Source organism: Mus caroli, chromosome 7 (genome assembly GCF_900094665.2).
Source record: "Mus caroli chromosome 7, CAROLI_EIJ_v1.1, whole genome shotgun sequence".
In the NCBI taxonomy this organism is placed as follows: domain Eukaryota; kingdom Metazoa; phylum Chordata; class Mammalia; order Rodentia; family Muridae; genus Mus; species Mus caroli.
The window spans coordinates 44,524,570-44,534,549 of record NC_034576.1 but is presented as its reverse complement, the minus strand read 5'-3'; positions in this window follow the sequence as shown (position 1 = coordinate 44,534,549).

Here is a 9,980-nt window from a genome sequence, read left to right as displayed (position 1 = left end):
AACTCCCATTTCCCTTCCAGAAACCAACTTCTTAGTCTTTCCCTCCTCACACATCTCCTGCCTCCTCTCAACTGGCCCAGCTGTCCTGAGTGCAAATGTATTTGAATCTGCTCCTCCATCTCCCTCATCCAGTTTCTTCTTCCAGATTTTGAGTGAGTCCCCTCTGCTTTATTTCCAGAGACCCAGACTCTCCTGGTCTCCTTACAGCATCTGTCAGGTTCTGAGTCACCTTGCACCACTGTTTCTGTCCTTGTTGCTCTCTGCTCTATTCACACCCACACCAAAGAATCCTGTTAAAGTATAGGTCAGGGACTGACACTTGGCAGGAGCCTTGCCTAGCGAGCATGGAGCCCTAAGTGCAGTACATGTCTGTTACCCTAGCACTTGGGAAGTGGAGCAGAAGTTCAAGCTTCGCTTGGCTATATAGTGAGTCTGAGGCCAGCCTATGACTTAAGAGGTCTTTCTTCCCCCTGCCCCCAAAAAAGGTGGATCCAATATGGAGGTTGTGAAACAACATTTGGGGTTGGGGGTCTGTCTTGCTGTCTACCACATGGGTTCCAAGACCATGCAGCAAGATCAGCAGTAAGCATCTTTGCCTGCGCAGCCATCTTACCTGCCCTTCCTATTGTTTTTGTTTTTTCTTATTTAAAGAGCATTTGGACTATGTACTTTTCTGTCCATGACATGGCCCCTCCCCTAGAATGCTAGTTTCCAGGTTTCCCTTTGTGTGTCTCCCATAACCACCGCGTGTTGAGAACTTGGAGACACTCAGTAGATGCTTGAATAAATGAAACTTTGTTTGATTGTGTCTTAGGCTTTCTATTCCTGCACAAACATCAAGACCAAGAAGCAGGTTGGGAAGGAAAGGGTTTATTCAGCTAACACTTCCACATTGTTGTTCATCACCAAAGAAAGTCAGGACTGGAACTCAAGCAGGTCAGGAAGCAGGAGCTGATGCAGAGCCATGGAGGGATGTTATTTACTGGTTTGCTTAGCCTGCTTTCTTATAGAACCCAAGACTACCAGCTCAGGGATGGCACCACCCAAAATAGGCCCTCCCACCCTTGATCACTAATTGAGAAAATGCCTTACAGCTGGATCTCATGGAGGCGTTTCCTCAAGGGAGGCTCCTTTCTCTGTGATAACTCCAGCTTGGGTCAAGTAGACACACAAAACCAGCCAGTACAGATTGTTTGTTTGATTGTTTTGTTTTCAGACAGGGTTTCTCTGTGTAGCCCTGGCTGTAGTGGAACTCACTCTGTAGACCAGGCTGGCCTTGAATGCAGAGATGCACCTGTCATTGCCTCTGAAGTGCTGGGATTAAAGAGGTGCACCACCACTACTGGTAGACTAATTTTTCTTTTATTAATTTAGCTGATGTAGAAAATAATGAGTTTCACTGTGGATATATATATATATATATATATATATATATATCACTGTAGTTAGTGTAGATTTACCTTCCCACCAGCTCCCTCTTCCCCTTCTTCTGCAGGCCCTCCTCTTTCACATCTCATTCAGATATACATATGAGATCCAAGGCCGACTTGGCTATATACACCTGTGACCTCAGCACTCAGCAGGTGGAAGAGGATCAGAAATTCATGGTGAGTCTCAAGTATTTGGTGAGTTTGAGGCCAGCAACATGAGACCCTGCATGAAACATACACATGTGTACAACTGTTTAGCAAATGCAATGTTCTGTCTTTAGATTTCTTCTCCTCTTCTCAATATAGTCTCCCTTCTACTTTCATGCCCTGTGTGGTGTACACACACACACACACACACACACACACTGGATGAGGGAAGCCAGGTTGTGCCAGTGTTCTTCTGGGTGTCTCAGGCACTGGGATCAGTTTGGCCAAAAGTGGAGAACACCATCAGAAGTTGACTGCAGCTCAGCCAGACCACAGAGGACTTGTGGTGTCTTCAGGCTCACAGTGCCTGAGGTTGAGGTGGTGATAAAGCACAGCTCCCAGCCTGCCTGGGACTGAATCCGGTGAGAACGTCAGGAAGTCTTGAGAATGGGAGACTTCAGATTTAGAGGGCATGAAAGGTGAGTCCTCAAGAGAGCATGTGGCAAGGAATGCTGCTTTGGGAGCCACTGAGTAACATTTCCATACAATAAAAACTGGCGCCATGTGACTCAGGCCATTAACATTTACTGAAGTGAGACGATCCATGGCGAATGTGAAGGAGATACAGCATCTCATTGGCTCTTATGGATACAGGAGGATGTGTACATGGCTCAGGTTGGGTTTCATTGCTGTGAAGAAACACCATGACCAAGGCAACTCTTATAAAAGTCAACATTTAATTGGGGCTGGCTTACAGCTTCAGAGGTTCAGTCCATTATCACCATGGTGGGAGGCACGGCAGCATACACGCAGGCATGGTGCTGGAGGAGTCAGAAGTCTTATATCTTGATCCACAGGCAGCAGATGGGGACTGTATCCTGAAGGCAGCCAGGGTAAACTCTCTTCTTTTGGCAGCTAGGAAAATAGAATTCTACACTGGGTGGTTCTTGAGTATGGGAGAACTCAAAGTCCACCCCTACAGAGACACACTTTTTGCAACAAGGCCACACCTACTCCAACAAGGTCACACCTCCTAGTAGTGCCACTCCTCATGGGCCAAGCTTTTAGAAATATGAGTCTCTGGAGGCCAAACCTATTCAAATCACAACAGTAGGTGAGGGGTAGGTTGAAGCAAGGAGACCAGCAGGAAGCCCCCTGCACAGTCCAGAGAGAAATTGTGCAGAATATCATGCTGGCTGTGGAGCAGGTGTGAAGTATCTAGATTCTGCATCTATTTGAAACAATATTTGCTATGTTTGGTTTGAGGACCTGGGTGTGAGGTTTAAGGATGCCCCCTGTGAGGCATATGGAGCTAAGGTCAGGACTGGACTTTGTATTTTGAACCCCTGACAGGGTGAGTGAAAAGGGTGGTCCTGGGTCCCAGGACTCCAGGCCTGAGTGCCTGGGAGGGCGGAGCCTCACCTTGCTGCAGAACACCATTTGGTGAAAGGGATCAAGCATTTGGGGGGGCTTGAGGTGCAGGTTAGAGGGGTGAATGATGCTTGTCCTGTCCTCATGGAAGTTGCTGACAGTAAACAGGTACTTGCCACATAGTTCTGATCACGGGCCAAGCTTTCAGAAAAGTGAGTCTGTGGAGGAACAAACTCAGGAACAGCCGGACCTGCTCAGAATAGCAAGAGGCTACTGAATAGTCCAAGCTGGAATGACTTGGAGAAAGGACGGAGCCTGGTGAGTTTTTACTAGTTCATACAGGACCAAGCAGGGTGTGGCTGGAAGGTTAGCCTCTTAGCTTGAAGAGAAGGGATGAGGCAGGACTGGAGAGCAGAAGGGGCCCAAGGATGAGTTGATCCATGGCCCTATGAGGCCATAGGAGTTGCTATAGGATCCTGATATGATGGTTGGGTCTAGTTCTTGAGATTGAACACTCACCCCAGAACAGGTGTAACGCCAGCTGGTGACCTAGAGGTGGTGCAGGCAGCCTCTGTCTGCCTGGAGGAAATGGGTACTGTGCCTTGCACAGGACACAAGGGGTGGTGGTGGTAGAAAAAGCATAACCAGTATCTCACCTCCCCAACTAAAATCCAAATATTTGCAGCCATCTGCCTCTGAGTAACAGGTTCTTCCAAGTTCTGAACAGTCCAAGAGACTAGGTCAGTGATAAATGTAACATAGGTCCCCTATGATAAATGTAACAAGAGTGGCCTTCCCAAAGCTGTGCACTAGGTCCTTCAAGGTACTCCACTTCCTAAAACAGACAGTTCCATTCTGCATCTCCATTGCATGCTTTCCTCTTTGTCCTCCTGTAACCACATCATCAGGGCCTTGTTTTCTCGGTTTAGGAGGAAGCTGCTCTTCCCATGGGCTCCCCTCTGCAAGGACCACTCTGAGCAGACACCATCTAAACAGCCCTCCTATAATATGGACTATCTGTATGACCCACTTCTCTCTCTCCTCTCTGCTCCAACGTACAAACATCCTGGGTGACCAGCTTTCCCCTTTTCTCCCATCAGCCCTGCAGTGTAGATGCCATAGGTGGTCTTTTCTCTGCTCTATAGTACAGTCATACCTGCTGACCCACTTCTCTTTACAAAGTGTAGATATACTGAGTAACCTACTTCTCTCCATAGTGAAGACATCCCTGGTGTACCCCCATTCTCTCCTTTGCAGTGTAGACATCTGGGTAACTCACTTCCTTCTCTTCTATAGTGCAGGCATCCCTGGTGCCCCTCCCCCCAGAGTGTAGACATCCTGGGCTACCCACTTCTCTCCCTGCAAGGCCTGTCAGGATGCGCACTTCCTGATGCACAGCACACTAGCCTCTGCCCTCCAGATTTGGCACTGCCATGGAGTCTGAAGTGCTGATCTTGTTAGGATTTAGAGGCAGAGTACCTTGGTGGGTCTGGGCCAAGGTATGCTGCTAAGATCACACCATGCAACAGATCTCACACAAGAGATTCATTGTGGGGGTGGGGGTAGTAAAAGGTTATCTAGGAATGGGGATGTGACAGCGAGTCAGAGAGACAGAAACAGACAGACCAAGAGATAGCGCTGACTGTGATGGCAGGGGACCCTTTTAAAGGTTTGGTGACTAGCAATGATGTAGCTGCTAGCACTGAGTCTCTGAGGACAGGCAGTGTGTGTGGGTGTGCCTGAGTTCTAACATTCCTTCCTTGTGTTTATTATAAAATATAAGGACCTAGGAAGAGTTGACTGGGTGGGGCAGGATATGGGATGCTGCTTTTTAGACGGTTTCCTACTTTCTGACAGTGTCGACAACTTTGGGGACCCAAGAAAGCTGGGTTGCTGGCCAAGTCCTGGAAGACCTGGCTGTTTTCCTCATTCTTCTGGCTCTGTGGGACCATCTGGATCTATTAAAGTGCAGGCTTAGTTGAAGCAGATTGTGAGGATGGACCACCTGGGACTAACCTCTTTGAAGTTACCCAGGATTCAGATTTTGAGGGAACATCTGGACCTGGCAGGATGCTGAAACCAATATTAGGGGCAGAAGATAAAGTTAAGGAGTTCAGGGGGAAATTTTTCTTACTTTTAGGCCCACAGTCCTGGTAGTAGGGGAAGAGAGCTACAAAACCTGGGACAAGGGGAGAGATCCCACCGTCAGGGAGAAGCGGTAGGCAGGTGGAGAAACCGTCTACTGATTGACAGCACTTATCTGGAGGCAGTTTGACAAGTGAGAGGTGGATTCAAACCGAGTTCCTGAAGCTTTGTTGTAGATGGTTGCTTGTTTGTTCTGCTCTCTCAAGAACGTATGTATTCAGGTGTGGTCAAGTGAAATCTTAGTCAGATAAGGTTAGAGCCTGTGATTGGGCAGTGGAAGGGAAGACGGAACTGAAAGTTTTAGAGGGGGTGGGGGGAACAGAGAGAGAGAGAGAGACAGAGACAGAGTCAGAGAGACAGATGGGAGAGACAAGATGGAATCTGGGGGAGAGGATGATAAGCCGGAACCACGTGGTCCTAGGAGCCATAAGTAACTGGGGATTTCATAGATGACTGAGGAATGTAGAGCACATTTGTCCAATCTAGATGTGCAGCTTGTATCTATAGTGATTGGATTTTGAATTCTTTGTGCGGGCATTTTGGGGGTTGAAGATTTGCTGTTATAAATCCGGCTGATACATTACAAGCCTCTGGAGTTGTCGTTTTAAGGGGCTAGGGAGTTAGAGCCAGCAGCAGCCAGTTTCAGCAGGCTAGCTGCAGGGGGCGCGGATGACTTGGGAAGTGCAAGCAGGGAACCTGGACAGACCCGCTGCTTGGGGTTCCCTATGTGGGTGGGGAAACCAGTCATAGTGTAGATTGTTTTTTATAATTACACACTACAACACTTAAAAGGGAAAAAAAGATAAGTTTTAGATATATTCTTAGCATTACCACTGTTTGTAACCTGCACTAGCAGGTATCAATTACAAATACCTTCTTGGTTAGGGATTCTAGGATCCAGTATTCACTTCCCTCTCTTAGTATTGGGATCCTGTCTGGCTTGAACCTATGCAAGTCCTGTGTGTGCTCCTTTGTGCATTCACATGGTCTTGTATCTGGAAGACAAATTCCTTAAAGGCATCCTTCACTTCTGGCCCATAAAATCTGACCAGATCCTGGAGCCTTGAGGGGAAGGGTTTTGGCAAAGATATTCCATTTAGGACTGAGCGCTCCAAAATCTCACACTCGCTATACACTGTCCAGATATGGCTCTCTGTATTAGTTCCCATAAACAGCCAGACGTTTCTCTGATATGCCTCTACAAGCAGTGATCTTTAGGTTATAGTAGAATGGTATTAGAAGCCATGTTATTGTTACCCATCCCACCTGACTCCTGCTGTCTGTCTGTCTGTCATGAGTGAGGTGTCTGCTGGCAAGTGCTCCAGAATGCAGGCATTGGAGGCAGAACTGGATGAGCCTGAGTGAGAGACTATTTCTGTCATTGCAATTCATCCCCCTGGGAATATGGAAGGATGAGTGATGGCTGTAGAAGAGGTTGGATGGTTTAGTTTTCATGTTAAGGTTGGGCTAGCAGGGTACTCTGCCTTTCCCAGTCGCTGCCTTCCCTGGGAAGGTTACCAGAAGTTCCTTTCTGGATCTCTTTTGAGCTGGATGCTTTTCCTTTATCAGAGATGCCTCTGTCTCCATCTCCCTGAGAAGATCCATCAGGACCTTTCTAGAAAGATTCTGATTCTTTTCTTGCACTCCACCTAATTCTAGGCATTAGGTTTCCCCAACCCTTTAAAGCAGATTTTTTTTTCAATGTGTATGGGTGTTTGCCTGCAAGTATTATGTACTGCACACATGCCTAGTGCTCTACAGAGTGTTAAGAGCCAGAGGGACACTGGGAGAAACAAGGCTCTTTTAATAAACAAATATAGGCTCATATAAATTCACGGAGACTGAAGCAGCAAGCTCGGGGCCTATCTAGATCTATACCAGGTCCTCTATGTATAGATTATAGTTTTTGGCCTAGGTTTTTTGTTGTTTTTTTATGGGAATCCAAAATGTGTGAATGAGTTGGTCTCTGGCTCTTGAGCCTGTTCTTGGGGCTCTTTTCCTTCTGCTGGGTTGCCTTGTCCAGCCCTGATGTGATGGCTTTTGCTTTATTTTACAATATTTAGTTTTGCATTGTTTACTTGTTCTCTCTGAAAAGCCTGTTTTTTTTTTTTTTTTTTTTAAGATTTATTTATGCACTTGGGAGGCAGAGGCAGGCAGATTTCTGAGTTCGAGGCCAGCCTGGTCTACAAAGTGAGTTCCAGGACAGCCAGGGCTATACAGAGAAATTCTGTCTTGAAAAAAACCAAAAACCAAACCAAAACAAAAAGATTTATTTATAATAATAAATTTTTATTATCATATTATTATATTATTATATATAATCAAATATTAATAATTTATTAAATTATTAAATAATCATTAAATTATTAAATAATATCAATAATTAAACATTATTGTTTATTATATTATTTATTATATTTTTATTATATTATTATTTTTTATTATTATATGATTATACATGTAAGTACACTGTAGCTGCCTTCAGACACACCAGAAGAGGGCATCAGATCTCATTATGAGTGGTTGTGAGCCACCATGTAGTTGCTGGGATTTGAACTCAGGACCTTCGGAAGAGCAGTCAGTGCTCTTAACCACTGAGCCATCTCTCCAGCCCATGCCTGTTCTTTTTTTAATGAGAGAAAGGAAGGTAGTAGATCTTAAGCAGAGGGGAGGGGAGGGGATGGGAGGGGAGGAAGGACTGGAAAGAATAGAGGGAGGGGAAGCTATTATCAAGATATATTGCATGAGCAAATAATCCATTTTCAACAAAAGAAAAATGAAAAATAGATTTATTTATTTATTTATTTATTTATTTATTTATTTATTTATTTATTTATTTATATGTGTGTACACTGTAGCTGTCTTCAGATACTCCAGAAGAAGGCATCAATTTTTGATATGGATGGCTGTGAGCCACCATGTGGTTGCTGGGATTTGAACTTGGGACCTTTGGAGGGGCAGTCGGTGCTCTTAACCGCTGAGCCATCTCACCAGCCCCCGAAAAATAGGTTTTAATTATTTTTAAATCATATATGTATCTGCCATGTTTGTTCCGTACTCTCAGAAGCCAGAAGAGAGGGCACTAGATCTGGAGTTCGGGTTAACAGCCAGTTGTGAGCTGCTTGATATTGGTGCTAGAAACCCAACTTGAGTTCGAGGTGAGAGCCACAAGGGCTCTTAAGCATTCAGGTCCTGGTATGGATTCTGACATGTGAATCCTTAAAACTTTCTGTTGCCTCAGCACCCATTTAACCTGGCTTTCTCTCAGCAAAAGCAAGGCTCAGCTGCCCTTGACACAGTTCTTTTGTTTGTTTGTTTGTTTGTTTTTTACATTGCTCAGTTCCCTAAATACCGACATCTGCCTTGTACAAACCTGGTGGCCACTTCCCTATGAACAGGTAGGTGTAGCTTACTGGAAGTGACTTCTTGGTTTCCACAACCTCTCTAATGCTGTGTTTCCTAAGCACTTTACAGACACAACATTCTGCAGCACACTTCCTAGCACCTCCAGAGCAGTGCTTCTCAGCCTCCCTAATTCTGTGGCACTCTGATACAGTTCCACATGTTGTGGTGTCCCCCAGCCATCAAATTATTTTCATTGCTACTTCCTAACTGTAATTTTGCTAGTTATGAATTGTAAGTATCTGATATGCAACCTTTTTTTTTTATTTTTAGTTTTAGTTTTTTCGAGACAGGGTTTCTCTGTATAGTCCTGGCTGTCCTGGAACTCACTTTGTAGACCAGGCTGGCCTCTCACTCAGAAATCCGCCTGCCTCTGCCTCCCAAGTGCTGGGATTAAAGGCATGCGCCACCATGCCCGGCGATATGCAACCCTTGTGAGTCATTGGACCCCCAAAGGGGTCATGACCCACAAGTTGAGAACCACTGAATTAGAGGGAAACCTGCTGGCATAACACTGTGGACCACAATATTAGCTCTAGCCTTTCTGCCTCCCCTTCTCATTTTTCCTCCTGATCCTCCTTTCCCTTCCCCTCACTCTCCCTTTCCCCCTTCTCCATTCTCCCTTTCTCTTCTACCCTCCTCTCTCCCTCTCTCCTCCCTCTTTTTTTTCCTCCTCCATTCCTCCCACCCCCTCTCTTTCTCTCTTGCCCTCTGTCTACCTCCTCTTCCCTCCCTTCATCCCCATGTCCTTCTCTTTCTCCTTTTTCCTCTCTTCTCTGGTGTAGTAAGCTGGCTTTCCTCCCTTCTTTCCATTGGCCTCAGGAGGCACCCTGGCTCCTTTCTCTGTAGTCTGCAAATATGGTATTTATGGTTGACTGTCATATTAAGTGGACCTAGAAAATTGGTAAAGCACATTTTTGTTTTGTATCTGAATGAACATTACCATCAAGAATTGTCACATGGGATAGAAGCTGAGGGGAGGAATCTTGCGTGTGTCCAACTCGACCAGCAAGAACGACACGGCACACAAGTAGGATCCTCCTGCAGCCAAGCTTTAATGCATCTTGAGAGGGAGAGCATAAGCTTACACACGGATGCAAAGACCCTGAGGAACCCAGCCCTGTGCCTTATATAGAATTTTTGTCCCGCCTCTGATGTGGCGCATCCTCACAGGGCCACTTCCAAACAGACCAGATAACGTACTTAACGGGTGTATGTCCTTGCGGACAGGGACTATCCAGAGACATGTGCAGTAAGCCTTTTTACTTGTTCAAACACCCAGCTCATGCACCATCTTATAATGGTGAATGTGGGAGCGGCTTTCCACATCTCCTCCTTTTGTTTTAATTTTAAGGCCACCCAAGCGATCGAGAGTGAGGGTGGAGGTCAAATTCCCAGTGTGCAAGATAGGTCTTACACAGGGTCCTCCTCTTAGACTCTTCGCCCAGAGGAACCCTGGCCTGACCCTATGTCGTTTTTCCTGGG